The sequence below is a fragment of the Amblyomma americanum genome, chromosome 2, assembly GCF_052857255.1.
Source record: "Amblyomma americanum isolate KBUSLIRL-KWMA chromosome 2, ASM5285725v1, whole genome shotgun sequence".
NCBI classification, from domain to species: Eukaryota; Metazoa; Arthropoda; class Arachnida; order Ixodida; family Ixodidae; genus Amblyomma; species Amblyomma americanum.
This window is the reverse complement of record NC_135498.1, coordinates 161,713,140-161,728,207: the sequence shown is the minus strand read 5'-3', so window position 1 is coordinate 161,728,207 and position 15,068 is coordinate 161,713,140. Positions and strand designations below refer to the sequence as shown.

At 46.9% G+C, this 15,068-nt stretch overlaps 1 protein-coding gene across 3 annotated transcripts in view; it reads left to right on the top strand.

Annotated features, from left to right (window-relative positions):
- Nucleotides 1-15,068, top strand: part of LOC144121935 (uncharacterized) — a 61,087-nt gene that overhangs the window by 28,080 nt on the left and 17,939 nt on the right. Inside the window, exon 1 of one of the 3 annotated variants that reach the window (XM_077655387.1) lies at nt 13,921-14,060. The exons of 1 other annotated variant lie outside the window; for it this stretch is intronic. The gene's annotated coding sequence lies outside the window, so the exon portion shown is untranslated. Of the gene's footprint in view, nt 1-13,920; nt 14,061-14,266; nt 14,426-15,068 lie in introns of those variants that run through there. One more of the 3 variants, XM_077655388.1, reaches the window with a different exon arrangement.

The following is a 15,068-nucleotide window of genomic DNA, read 5'->3' as shown; positions in this document are numbered from 1 at the left end:
CGATGCTGATTCCTCGGTCTAGAAGCAACTGCACATTCCCTTCGATGATAGCTTGAGTGTTTTTGGCTTTCCGTGCGCCTACGGTAACGATGATGCTTGAACGGGGTGGGACGCTCACTCCGTCTTCCAGGACACTCACGGCAACTTTATTTCAAAGAGTTTTGACCAAAGTGATGGCCTTGTGCGTCGAAAGCGTGATCATCTTGGATCGCAGGTCGGTGATCGCATCAATCCCATTAAGGAAATCCAAGGCCAAGATCAATTAGCGCGAACATTGTCGTAGCGCAACGGAGGTCGCAACATAGGTCGCAACGCGCGCTGTGCATCGGGCTGAGGGTTAAATATTCACTTTCACCTAAGATTGGTTGGGTTTACGGGGATTTAACGTCCCAAAGCGACTCAGGCTATGAGAGACGCCGTAGTGAAGGGCTCCTGGAATTTCGACCACCTGGGGTTCTTTAACGTGCACTGACATCGCACAGTACAAGGGCCTATAGAATTTCGCCTCCATCGAAATTCGACCGCCGCGGCCGGGATCGAACCAGCGTTATACGGGCCAGCAGCCGAGCGCTGTAACCACTCAGCCACCGCAGCGACTACTTTCACCTAAGAAAAATTATAATTACAGCAACAATAAAACAGTTGCAAATGTGTTAATGTTGCGTTCAGTCATGAGCTGCCTATGTAAATGTCAAGCGACCGTGCGCGTCACTGCGACAGAATTCGGTGCACGCGTTGCGTGTGAAAGCACTGACCAAAAATAGCACTGCGGCGTCACCGACTAGGCCGACTATTTTCTGTCCAGTCGCAGCATTTGAAACGGCCCTAAGAAAGGGAGACTTGGGCTCGACGGTTCTATTGGAAGACTCATGCGTCGAAGTTCTCTTGTATGGCATGCTCGTCTTGAATTCTGTAGCGGTTTTTTGTGCGTTGCCTACGAGGCCAGGAAAGAGTTGCGCTTTGAGGTCTTATATCAAAAGCCTTACCCCCGTATTCACAAACCGACCTTTACCTCCACTTTCGAGGTCCTTACCTTTACGGCTCCTCTCCGGGTTTCAGAAACCGACCTTACCCTTAAACTGCACCTTTAGCCGCCCTTTAGGCCTCGGAAAGGGCGCGTTCACAAAGGTGGCCCCTGGCCTACCTTTAGCAGCTCCTTTCGTCAATCCAACATGGAGGAATACGACGACAGCTTTTCCGAGCTCGTCGAGTTCATGGAATTTATGGAAGTTGTGAATGACGAAGTTCCCCACCGCGCAAAGCCATCGTGGAGGGTGCTCAGGGATCGCCAGAACCCGATGGAGCCTTTCGACGACGGCGAGTTTCTCGCGAGGTACCGGTTTTCGAAGCCTGCCGTGCTGGAACTGCTGTCAATGCTTCCACTGCACCACTACCCTGACGGACGAGGTTGTCCTGTGCCGCCGCTGCTGCGACTACTTATCGCCCTCCGCTTTTACGGTGCGGGGACTTTTCAAGTTGTGACCGGCGACCTCGTCAATGTCTCCCAACCCACGGTTTCCAGGGTGGTGTCGACTGTGTCCGCCGTCGTCGCAGAAACGTTGTTTCCGGCACTGGTGACATTTCCTGCGGCCGGAGATATGCACAAAGTGATGCACGCCTTTTACGGCATCGCTCAGTTTCCCGGCTTCACTGGGTGCATTGACTGCACTCATGTGCGGACAAAGAGCCCGGGAGGAGAAAATGCCGAAGTGTTCCGGAATCGGAAAGGGTATTTCTCCTTCAATGTGCAGGTAAGAAGAACCTTAAAGCTGCTGTAATACTTGTTCATTTCATGTCAAGTATGTAATTTTTACCGCGCGTCTTGGCGGGCTTATTTATTTTTAATCGTGGGTGAAGAAAGGAATGGGAGGCTACAGAGGAATGCCACAGAGAGAGCAGAACTGTGCATAACTAAAATAATTATCAATTCTGTTCTCCTTTATCATAGTTGAGTAAAACAAAGCAGTGCTGTGAAGCTGTAACGCAAGGTATGCCACGTAACTGCTAATTCAAGGCATAACAAAAAGAAAATGCTGCAGTATTTGGCAACCTTCAATTTTGTATTCACAAAATGATTAAGGTAAGTGGTTTAACAAGTGAATTGTGCTTATGCGTGGAAAAGAAATACTTGCCAAAATCATATTTTCTGGTCAGCAGTCATGCGAGTAAATATAAAAATCATATTTTGTTGGGCAGAAGTCGCATGCTAGTAGATAGTACAAAGGTCATCGACTGGTAGTGTGCAAGCTACTGACAGTGCTAATTGGGGCTAGCCTCTTCACATTTGCAGAGACTCCGAGGCTTGCCGACGGCACAATCAAATACCCGTATCTACACATTGCTTTATTAGGCCCAGGGACACACAGCACCTTTTTAATTTTCTGAACTACTCATTGACTGATCATGAATTATGGATTATGTTAATCTTTCATCGGTGAGTTTATACAGTGACAAGAAGGTATTATGAGAGAGTAAAGGCTCAGTAAATTTGGGTGTACACGGCATAAAGTAGATAGCTGTTACGAGAACGTTATGCGCAAATTGCACATCTGTTCAATGTAGCTGCAATATTCTTGAATGGAAAGGAATAGCTGTGTGTAATTTGTTTGCGACACTGTTTCTTCGCATATTTTCTGCAGGCACTAACTGGCCCTCAGATGGAGTTTTTTGATGTGGTGGCGAGCTGGCCTGGGTCTACACATGACACCCGTATATTTGACAACAGCCGTGCAAGGTTCTGCTACGAGGAAGGAACCATCCCAGGAGTGCTTCTCGGCGGCATGGGGTATGCGTGCCGGCCTTACCTCATGACCTCCCTCAGGGAATCAGGACAGAGAGGCAGCCCAGAGTACCGGTAAGCAGAAACTATTTGGCAGAATATATGACCGCACAATAACATAACAGGTGCTCTCATCATATGGAATGTTTGTTTTCAGTTAGATACAACAAGGCACTGATCAAGACGAGGAATACTGTGGAGAGGGCATTTGGAATATGGAAGAGGAGATTCCCGTGCCTGGACATGAAGCTCCAAATCAACACCAGGATGTCTGCAGTTGTAATAACAGCTTGTGCTGCACTGCACAATTTTGGCCGTCGTCGTGCTACAGAGGAAATGCCTCCTGCTCTGTTGCACACAAACACCTGCAACTCTCGGCAGCCACAGCCTCAACCACAGCTGCAACCATTGCCTCTGGACTCGCAAAGTGGGTTCAGAGCCAGGGGAAGCATCATTCGGCACCACTTTACACAAAATTAGGTAATATGAATGAATGTACATGACTCGCTCCTTCAAGAAACAATGTGTTTATTGTTATTCTAAGTTGAGGTCTTTCTTCAACGCAGCAATTATCATCTGCAGAAGTTGCATTTTAGCCTTTTTGTTCGCACTCTGGAGTGCATGCATTTCCACTGCGTGCTTCATGTGCAGCTCATGCTGTGCCTTCATGTGCTTCACCCTTAACACATGTTCTTTTCTTTTTCGTTTGTTTTCTGCTACCACAGCCTCAAGACGGGAACTCAGTTCTGTGGCAAGTACAGACTCTTTCGGGGCAGGCGCAGCCTTGCGTCGCTGATAGCCAGCCGGCTGTGTAGCAGAAAGAATGACTTCACAAGTGGTGGCCAGCATCGGCGTATTGTGCTCTTCGTCGCTGCACTGTTGCTCCTGCAGGTCCTGGTCGTCTGGGGCAACCTCGGCAACCTCAGCAGCCTCGCCACTTTCAGCTTGACTGCTGTCCGTTGCTTGGCCTCATGAGAAGTCGAACTCTGAAGAATTGTTCGTAAATTAAACATGTTTCATTAAACTCTCAGTCTTGTGCTCATAACAATACAATATCTCACTACCATCGAAAGCAGAGATGTAGTAGTGTGCACAGTATCATAATGCCACAAATATGCCAGCTTATCTTGAGTGCATGAGAATGTTGCATTCAGAATGTGTAGCCGTAGGTACAGAGAACAGCAGTCATGTTCCCTGTAAGGCAGTAGCAGTTGTATGTTAGCAGCCATAAACAACTATTTGGCACTTTTAAAATAATTCCATGCCAGAAAAAATTACACAGGCTTACAAAAGGTAGGAAACAAAAGACAAGATGGAAACAAGAAACATCTGGTGGTATGTTTCCTTTTGTCATCTTGAGTAGTATGCAGAAAAAAAAATTAAGGCAAAGCTAGACAGCTGCATATGACAACACAAGCGTCGGCTAACCAGACTGATAGAGCACACAGATGAACCTGTACAGGCTGGGAATGTTGATATTTGCAAAGTACACTGCTATCATTCATATTGCATAGCACTTTGTGATATTACAGTAACTCAATTCCCTCACTCTGCAAACCACAGAGTTAAGCACAGATTATTATGGCAGGTAAATTGCACAGAGCAACATAATCCCAAAATATCTGCAACCAATTGGAAACTGCTTGTCCCTGTTCTGCCTTTTGTTTTTCAGTACCAGTGAGGCTGCAAAATCTCATCTTCAGGCATTCATCCCTAAACTTCCATGCTCTAGATAACGGCAAGTAGAAGGCCGCCTGAACAAGGCATGCCAACAAAGGCTAAGGAATAAAGACATCACCATGCTGAGGTTAAAAGCCCGTGCAATATGCAGGGCTTATCATGCTCCTGATAACTGTGCAGGAAGTTTAACTATGCAGTCATATGCTCTCATTTGTTGGATGATGGTTAAAAAGTTGGTGCCGGCTAAGCAAGTGTGACCGCAATTTTCATTCCTACTTCCTGATTCAATAACATGACCCCTGCGCATCCCATGCTTGCAGCTTAATTCGTGTTGCAGTTGCGTGGCTGTCACAGCAAAATTACCCGGTGAATTGACACGTTTTATTCACAATCAATATTGCGTGAGAAATGATTAAAAAACTTCTAAGATTTATTATGAGCGATATTTCCAACACACACATGCCCTAAACTATTACCTAGCTTTCACGCCGGTATGTATAATCGGATATATATATATATATATATATAAGTACACAAGCAAGAATCATACCATCAGCCTCCGCCTGTGGCTCGGACTGCGTCGCCTCCAGCAGTGTGGCAGCGGTCGGGGTGCGCTGCAATGGCCCGCTGTTGCTGTAGCGCCTGCCGTCACTGTCAAAAGGGTTATCTACCCTCGTTCCCATATGGGACGCCACGTCTCCAACGTGCTGTAATTCGTCGTCCAGCTGGCTGGGTGGTGGCGGGCCGCCCCCTGAGAAAGGGCACAGAAATTAGGCAATAATGTTACTGAAAATTCCTTAATTTTTCAGCGCCTACAAACGAGGCAAATGTCACATGAAAACTATGACTTCAGCGAAACGAAGCAAGAACGGAGCGAGAAAATGAACAACGAAACGGGACCAGAAAATGAACAACATGAGTGCGTGTGTTGTTCCTTGGCATCGTTTTCGCGTCGCCATCCGTGTTGCGGAAAGCTGCTTCGCAGAAAGCACAAAGGATTACAAAATTAAATGCGATGATGGAGGCAGAAAGCAAGCAATTGCTTTTTTTTTTAACAAGCAAAATAATGAAAGCAGAGCTCACCTGTGCCGAAAATAGCTTTCTTGTCTGCTGCCTTCGCTCTTGGCCACTTATCTTTTAAGTTGTCCCAGCACTTGCGCAGCTGGGCCTGAGTGCGGGACCGAACGTCGGTGCGGCAGTTGTACTGCTCAGTGAGCAGCTTCCAGGGGCGCGATTACGGATCAGTCTCAAAAAACTGTCTCAATATTGAGACAGTGACGTCAAAATGACGACACCGAGAAATGCCGACCGCCGAATCGGCCAATGCGGAGCAAGGAGGCGGTGGGCTCCGCCCCGAAACCACTAATCGCACGACAAGGGACCGTAGACTAATGTTTTGCAGTAAAAACGCAGTGAATAAAAACGAGTAATGTTTTATTTTGCTAAGTAACTGTATTTCAAACCCAACAGCACCAAGCAAAAAAAGCAGTGTTTTCATTTTTGCAATTAAGTTTGCTGTTCAGTCACTTTTTTTGCCGCGAAGGTGTGCTGTCAGCGGTATAGCGTGAACATGTTAGTCTGAAAATGAACAAAAACGCAATGAAGAAAACAAGCAATGTTTTATTTTGGTAGTAAACTGTGTTGCAATTTCAACAACACGAGGGAAAATTAGAAGCATTCTCAGTTTTGCAATTAAATTTGCTGCAGGTTAACTTCTCTTGCCATGAGGGCAAGCTGGCCGTGGCATAACGTGAACATGGCGGTCTGCAAGAAAACAGCTGATTCCACGGCTAGTTCCTGTTTTTTCGCGTGTCGTCTAAAATCAAGGTACTTTGCGGATGTCTTAAGTGCGCAGAAAAATCTGATTGAAGGCAGTGAATGCTACGGGCCTGCCGAGATCAACTTACAAGTAGCGCTCGGCTCGAAAATCGACGAAGACAACTTTAGTCTGTGTTCTCGGTCGGCGCCTATCGATCGCCGAGTGACGTGTGGTTCTGTTTATTTTCTTTAGAAAATACCAGAAAACCATGAATCATCACATAGAAGCAACTGCCGACAGACAGGTGCAGCTGCTGATAGCTTGCAATCTCGGTGCGGGAAATGAGAGCCGACACGGCCTGCCTCTGTGGCAGCACTCTTCTGCCTCGTAACCAAGTGTTGCCGCCCACATCGGGCTAAGCACTTGATGTTCCGTTTGTATTTTTGTAGCTCCGTTCGGTTTATGTTCAGTTGTTGCCGTAGTTTCTTTTTTTTCCTGTGCAAGATGCAGAAATTGTGATGTTTATGCTCCACTTTGTTTAGAGAGAAAGGAAGCACTTGACTTGATAACTTTGCTATTGTCACCGAGGAGAGAACGAGCTTGTTCCATTAACGTTATTTACTGATCATGTAGTAGATCCAGGGTCAACCTGGAAAGTAGTTTGCTTGTATAGAGGCTAATTGCAACTGGGCAGAAAGTTGAGCAAGTTTGTTCATGTTTGCTGGTACACAGCGCTTGAATTGCATATGATCCAGGGCAGTGAGGTAGGTAGGAAAGGGCAGTGATGTGTAATATGTTATTGTATTTTGCTCAGCAGGCGGAGTGATGTTGCTATAACTGGGTTTGGTGAGGGCAGTGTTTGAAGGGCTTTAAATACTTTGCGCAGCTTCTAACATGCACTTCCTTTCAGGTCGGAAGAGCACTTGTTTTTTTTTTTTAAATTATGGTCCATCATATCTGAGACACCCTGTATACAGGCCACTCCAGTTTGAAAGGGAACAGCCAGTTGAAAATGACTAGGACATTAAATAACTAGGCGAAAAGTAGCTTGACAGCAGTTGCACTTATCACACATATTATATGATAGCACAAGGAGCTTGTCCGGCCATTCGGCATTGTCACCGTCTCGTGTCATCATGGACAAGACTTCATAGCCCTGTGTTACGCAAACCAAGCAAGGTGTCAGTTATGGGGCAATAACCGAGTGCTCAAAATTTCCCACAATGGAGCTGCATGTATATTCTTAGAGCTGTAGAGCATTTCCAGTAACGGTGTTGCATGATTTGTGATTGTAAACTAACCGCTAATCACACACCATCTCCTTGATGATGTGTCTGTGGTGTTTACACATCTTTGTCTATCAGTGAAGATGTTCTAGTCATTCAGCAGTCATTGTAGCCACTGCACCTTACAATCTTTATTATGCATTGTTGTACAGTGGTTTCCTTGCAGTAGGTACAGCTTTTAGCACAGAGCGAAACCCCTAGCCACACACCATTACGCTAAAAGCTTAGCTTTGGTATTTACACTACTTATATGTGCCAAAATGTTTTGTAGTCTGGAAAATGCATCATGTACACTGTACTATGCCATATTTATTGTACAGGTAGCCTCTGTATGAAAGAAAACATGCACTTTGAACTCAATTATTCAGATTTTTTTTCTTAACTGCACTCAGAAATGCCATACGGTAATTGTACATCAAGGTAAAGTATGCTTGTATGTACACTGCCTTTTCTGCAATAGAAACACTCGTGTCAAATGCTGTGCCTAAAAAAATAAACGCGCTTACTGAATGTATGATGCAATAAAAAACAGCTTTTTGATTCCAACAAGCATCACAAATATTTCATGCCTTATTCCAGCACTACACGTTTGGTTCATGCATGTTCGTCACACAGGTAATGACCACAGGCACTCCACCAAGCTGGAAGGAGGCAGCAGAGAACGGGCAGGTGGGCTGACATAAGCATTGACAAAAGAGAGTTCAAAATGATGCTTTTCAGAAATTGGGCGAGCTGCTTCAACACCTTATCCGTCTTCAGGAAGAGACTGTGCAACACGCTGCTGAGGGACTGGAAGATATACTAGCAAACACACTGAAAATGAAGTGGCAGCCGGTGGGGGGCACTTGTTTGTCACTGCTGGCTTCTCGCTGCACACAGGTTGGCCAAGGGCACTACCACATCACACAATTGCTCACACACTTGCAGATGTGTGTTGTGCAATGACACAAGGAAATGACAGTGGCAACAGGGGAAGAGTGCCTGATATGACTCTCTATGCCAGCATGGTGAGTCGTCTCTGGACGCTAGATTTTCCATCGCAACTGCCACTGCACCATCCCTCGGTACGCCTTCCTCTGGAGACGGGTCGTCCTAGAGAGGCCTAAAGTACAGCACCGCATGCTCTTCTCAGGAGGCAGGTGAGGAGGGATCCCGTCTGTACGAGGCAGCCACCATTTAGAGGTGGCCCGTTGTTATCTGGGTCAGAGGCAGTGTCGCCTGCACCCTCTGCTGATATGGGCACATCCAAACAGAGGCTGTGAAGTGCAGCACGTGCGGTGATGATGTGCACTGTCCACTTCCACTGGCACTGGTGCATCCGGTGCCCTTGAAAGCAACGGAAGCAGCTCTTCGGCACACCAATACAGCGCTCAGCCACAAATTGTGTGAAAGCATGTGGCGTGTTGTACAGGCCTTCTGCTGAGTCAGGTCTGTAATGTCATGCAACTGGTGCAGGCAGCCATGGCTCCAGTGGGTAGACATAGTCTCCTGCATAACAAAAAAAATGATGCGGCTAAGCATGTCCTTTCTCATTGATCTCAACAGCATTACAGGACACTCTGCTATACAGTAGAAGACTCACGCCAAGTAGCCCACATCCAGGCTTTGCTGAATATGACATTCAAGAGCATACATACATGCAGGATTTAGATGTATAAGTGAGCACTACTGTAAGGTCAGTCTTTTACCAGCATATTTATATAAATGATGCGCTATGATTGCCTACAAAACACAAGCGCTGTCATGTGCATTTTGCTTTGGTTTCTTCAACAGGAAAGGCTATGCATTTCAACAATGTAATATGTGTCCTGTGTTTCTGCTGCAATTATATTTAACAAAAGGAAAGGGTGGCAATACACTGTATCATACTGTAAAGTGTCTGCATTTGTGTAACTGTCCAGACTGATTCTTGTAGCTTTAGCAGATCCGGCCAAATGCATAGTGCTGGAGCTCAATAGATGTGACTGAGTTCGCCCGACGGGTGACACGGCTATTTTACTGCTTACCCAGAAAAAAAGTCACCGTCGTCCAGCAGGCCTTCCTCCGCCTCGGAATGCCGCCAGACAAACGCGTCGCGGAAGGATCCGGGTCAGCGCGAGTCCACGGCCAGGATGCACATGTTCGCGCCACAGATCTGAGAAAAAACAAGCACAGCCCGTACTCACTCTCGCTGCCGAGGCCCGCACTTGTAGCTCATGCAATTGTAGCACTTCAACTCATGCGGTCAAAAACAGTGGCCGAGGTATACTCACTATTACGTCCGCAGCGTAGAACCGCTTGCGGCTCGTTCGCAGCACTGCCCCCAGACTCCTTGATAGTGATGAGTGCCCAATCGACACACCCGACGACGCCGGAGATGCTTGCGCGGCGAACGTTTAGGCAAAGGACATCCTCCTTCGCCGCCGCCTTCTCCTCGGGTCTCCTCGGAAAGCGAACACTCCCCTTCTGTGACCCAACGTTGACATTGGTCTCCGCTGCCCTCCGCAAAGGCTTGTTCACAGTCGGTTGGGCTGCGCCGACGTTTTCTTCATTTCCAACGGCGCCTTGAAACCCACCGGAGGCGAAGAAGCGCAGCGCGCACTCACCCGCGCACTTCCCAGTTCAACGGCGAGTTCGTCGCACAGACACTGCGCAGTCTCCTCGAAATAACTCTCCCGCGCGTCAAAGTCGTCTTCATGCACCCTCCGACACCGTTGCTCGCGCGGTCACCCGCGTATACGACGATGTAAACAGCCGCCATTTTCTGTCTCAAACGTGTTGATACTACTTTTTCCAGTCTCAAAAAATCGTCTCAATCTGCCTGCATAATTAGATGGCCAACGTCACCACTTCTGCGCCATTTACGACGTCAGTCAGTGACGAAAAAAATCAAAATGGCCGCCGACCAATAGGAGAGAGGCAAATGATATACTTTTTGAGACAATTTTGATTGAGACTGATCCGTAATCGCGCCCCAGGTCTTCTTTTTCTCCAGGGAGGCCCCGTCGCTCTTTTTGCATTCGATCACAGTCTTGTGCGTGTTTACCAACTCCCTCAGGACGCGGCGCTCGCTCTCCGTAAACGTTGTTCTTTTTTTTGCTCCATTTACACGTGTTTTAAACAAATAAATAGGCAATAAAATTCAATATAAAATAGGCAGTAAAATTCAATATGATATATACAGAAAACTTAAATTCTAGATTTACTTATTAAAGAAAACACGAATAACCAAAAAGCACAAGCACAACGCACGAGGCACACGCACAACACACGAGGCACAGGAAAATAAACAAAAACGGACGTCGACTCAACAAAGCTTCTTATAGCGACCGCTGGCTATCATTGTGGCTAGACCAAAAAAAAAAACGTGCGTCAAAATTAGAGCTATGTTACCTGATTTCGCCTAATAAATGTGTATTACATCTCCCGCACTTGTTTAAATACTTTTTATAGGATAGAAAAAAGCTATGAGTGCATGCAACAATGACGGAAGCTTTAATAATTTTTTAGCCTCGCTACCATGCCTCTTACTTCCGCGGGTAAGGGCGCTTTCCGTAAGGACGCCGAAAGGTAGGTTTCTGAAACGCGGCTTCACCTTTCCCGTACCTTCCACTTTCGGTGACCTTTACGAAAGTCGCCTCTGGAGTGAAGGTAAGGTAAAGGTAAGGCCCGTTTGTGAATACGGCGGTTAGTTTCTTTTCCTCCGTCATCGCCACTGCCTCATTTGGCTGCTAGATGCGTGGTTCCAGTTGTATCTGGGCCATCTCTTTCTAGACGACGCTCGTGAACATCTTCACTAGCTCCCACTTGAATGTCTCAGTGCTCAGTGGACCGTCCTGGGAGATGATGGCTGTTCCAAGTTGCTGTTCGGTCTGGCCGGCTTCACTGGGTTTGCCAGTATTTGTCCCTGCAGAAGTTACGTAGTGGTGACGACCGTTGGGCAGTCAGGAAGAGGGCGAATGGTATCCAAACAAAACAATTTATTGGTCTGATTTGGGCCCCCAAAGAAATCATCTCGCGGCGTCGTTGATAGCAATAAACGTCCTTAGCGGTCGTCGCGGAAAAAAATTACCGCCGCTCTCCGCGGTGCTCAGTTTCCAGCCGACGAACTTTCGAGATATGGCAAGGAAATCGCATCCCACAATCTCTAAAGGTGTAGAACCAATTTCACTTTGCTATAAAATTTCCAGATAAATCTGGCAGCATCTCTCGGCAGTAGGAAAGCGATAAAGCAGCGAGACGGCTCCTTCAGTATGAAGAAAAATGAAATCTTTGCGGCAAGGTCAAGAATGTAAGATTGGCTAAAAGTATTAGAGGTGCTGCAGTGATCCTGTGGAACGCATAAATAATATTTGTACCCTTTTCACTGCCTTAGAAAAAGTGGCCATATTTTGGGAGGTTTTTTTTAAATATTTTACACCCAAGAAATATCACGATCAATGTTTAATGCGTTATTACTCTTGATATTACGAGCTTCGTCAAATTATTTTCTTACCATATTTTATTGCGAAACAAAACTTATGGCATAATATTTGAACAAAATATGTAAAAATAAACTTGCATCTAAGCTAAAAATAAAAAAGAAGTAATTACTAATTAATACCCACTCGAGTTGACCAAGCTAAATTATTTACAAGCATGCAAAAACATACGACTGTGTAATAGTAAATACTTAAAAAATAAACATAGTTCGAGGTGCTACAATTTTCTGCCTAGAAAACAATCGAATCGCTTCCGGGCCTTACTTATGCAGGCAATTGGGCGAAAAAGCCGGCCGAGTCCTATGCTTCACAGGCATTATCTAATCCTGCCGAAATATTGTGACAACCTTACGAACGGGACCAAAGCATCGGTAATGTCAATATCCTTTTCAACGCAACTATTGAGTCAAAAAAGGCCCGAATAAGAAAACAACCCAGGTGCTGCCATCGATGCTTCGAGCTGATTGCTGGGGTCCTCTTCGCAGTCCGATCTAAAGTCGGATGATCCTCACAGTCACTGCTTTCCAGCTCGTGTGCAAACTGGACACAGCCTAATATCAGATTTGTCTCTTGTCAGGGCATGTCCCACGCTAGCCGCGGCGGACATTCTCTGCGTCTATAGACGCAGCAGAGAGTATACTCTCAACACACAGCAGAGAGTATACTCTCTGCTGTTTCAACAAGCGTTTCAAAAATGAGCTAAGGCAGAGATCGAATATCGATCGTTAGTACAACTAACATAGGTCGCTGTTCGAATCCCTACCTCAAGCTAGAGACGTACTAGCTTAACTATAAATTTATCTTGCACGGAACGCGAAAACGTATGCTACCACCCCGAATACTGCGCAATAAACGCCCAAATGGTTGAGCCACAGTGCTCATGTGAAGACTCGTAAAGACGTGGAATGGGCGGTACATAGGTTGCCAGTTCGAATCCTTGCCGCGAGCTAGACTCTAACTTAACTAGCAAGTTTATGCTGCCCGAAAGTTGAATTGTATGACACCATACGGAATATTCTGCGGCAAACGGTTGACACACAGATTTTATACGAATGTAAGGACTAAGTGCCCCACGCATGGCGCTGCCGCCTGTTATTCTAATGTACTATGTAACCACCTCGGTTAGCATGGCAACCACTGGTTGACGATTTGCGTTATAACGCATACCGCTAGGACCCGAAATGCGAGAAGTATAGCTTAACGCTCTAAACATCCCGCCACTCGGGAAAGGAAAACGAGCTAAAAAGAAAGTTAAACTCTAGTTTTCCAGCACCGAGTCTGATTGCGCAGCGTCTTCACGAATGGCTTCGAAACGTTTGAAATTTGCTTTGGATTGGTTTGGTTTATGGGGGTTTAACATCCCAAAGTGACTCAGGCTATGAGGGACGCCGTAGTGATAGACTCCGGAAATTTCGACCACCTGGGGTTCCTTAACGTGCACTGGCATCGCACAGCACACGGGCATATAGAATTTCGCCTCCATCGAAATTCGACCGCCGCGGCCGGGATCGAACCCGCGTCTTTCGGGCCGGCAGCCGAGCGCCGTAACCACTGAGCCACCGCGGCGGCTGAAATTTGCTTTGGGTTTCATCGTTAGCGAACTAAAGATAGGCATAGGGTGCGGTAGGGAAAGGCTTCGGCTTTAAGAGCGCTACCTTTTGCAAATATGCCAGTAGCACGGTCTGGTGTATGTGGGATAATCTTTGTATAGGGCGCAGGTTTATTTTCTATTTGTTACCTTGTTAACTTCTCGATAGTGTTTTGCGCAAGTGCAGAGTCAGTGTTGAATGGTTTATTTGCGTGCGCCGTCCGAAGGCAAAAATACAGCTATGAACCAAGCCCTTCCTCGGTGTTCATCTGTGTGCTTTCCGCCGCTTTTGTTCCCGCTATCACGTACCGCGGCGCCCAAGTCCTCACCCCTACGCAGCATTTCGCACCTGCGCAGACCGGCGCGACGGCGAAAGTGTCATTGCGATGGGAACCTGCTGCGGGTACAGGTGCCTCCCGAAACACTTACTTAACGTAGCAGTCAACGACGGCTAGTGCAAGTTGAATAGCCGCACAAAGCAAGCCCCTCCGATATAACAACTTCGAAGGTATGGCTCCTCACCGTTTATTTAAGGCAGCTGTGTGTTATTTTTTTTAATTTCCGTTTGTCGCGCGGAAATCCGCTTTGCGTGAGCAGTCGCACTACGAGGCACGTCCCCGGATGTCTGGCCCGCTGCTTCATATTCACGCAGGTGCACCCCCCGCGCAGGCATGCTGGCGTCGTCAGCGTTAAAACACCTGTATGCTTGGGGCGAGAGGCCGTGTTTACACGTGTTGCAGCGGGCGTATCACAGGACAGCAGTTGACTTTCGGAGCTCCAGTGGCAGTCTTAGTTTCGTGCTTTGTCAGTCTTCGCCAGTAAATGCACGAAGGCTTTTCTATTTGCTTCAGGTGGCGTTCCAAACTGAAAAACGTAAGTTTTTTCCCCTTGTACTGTTGCGAATTTCACGCGTATTCCGCGGCGTGTTTTGTGACCGCAGAAGTGAGCGACAATTCAATTCAATTCAGGTGAGCGACAGCGCACCTATTGCTTGTTGACGAACCAATTGATGCACTGCATTGAAATATTCCTTTTTCCGGGTATCAAACTCGCGAACACATAGGAGATCACGAGAGCAAGTGAACATCAATGATGTGGCGGTAATTGAAGTGACGTCGCTAATCAAATTCGGCACTGACAGCGGCAGCAGCTCTAGCCCCCAGATACATCTTTCTGATCGTGGGGCTTCAGATCAAGTCTGTACGTCTTCCGGCTTACAAGCTGAAGCTGAAGTGAAGAGATCATGGAAGCGATGGCAGAACTGCTTGGCAGTGCTATCTGCTGGTGCGTGCTTGTGTAGATATGCGCAGCGCACCCTTATTATTGTGCTGGCGTGTTCGCCCTGACATTTCAGTTAGACACGGCTTTTTCGAGACAGAAGCCGCCAAGGGCCGCTCTTCGCTTCCGCGGTGGCATACTGTCTCGGCAAGCGAGTCACTGAGCGAGCCATTTAACGAGCAATCTCTTTCGTAAACCGCTTTCACAGCACAACTTCGTGGGTTAGTTCGCCATGCTC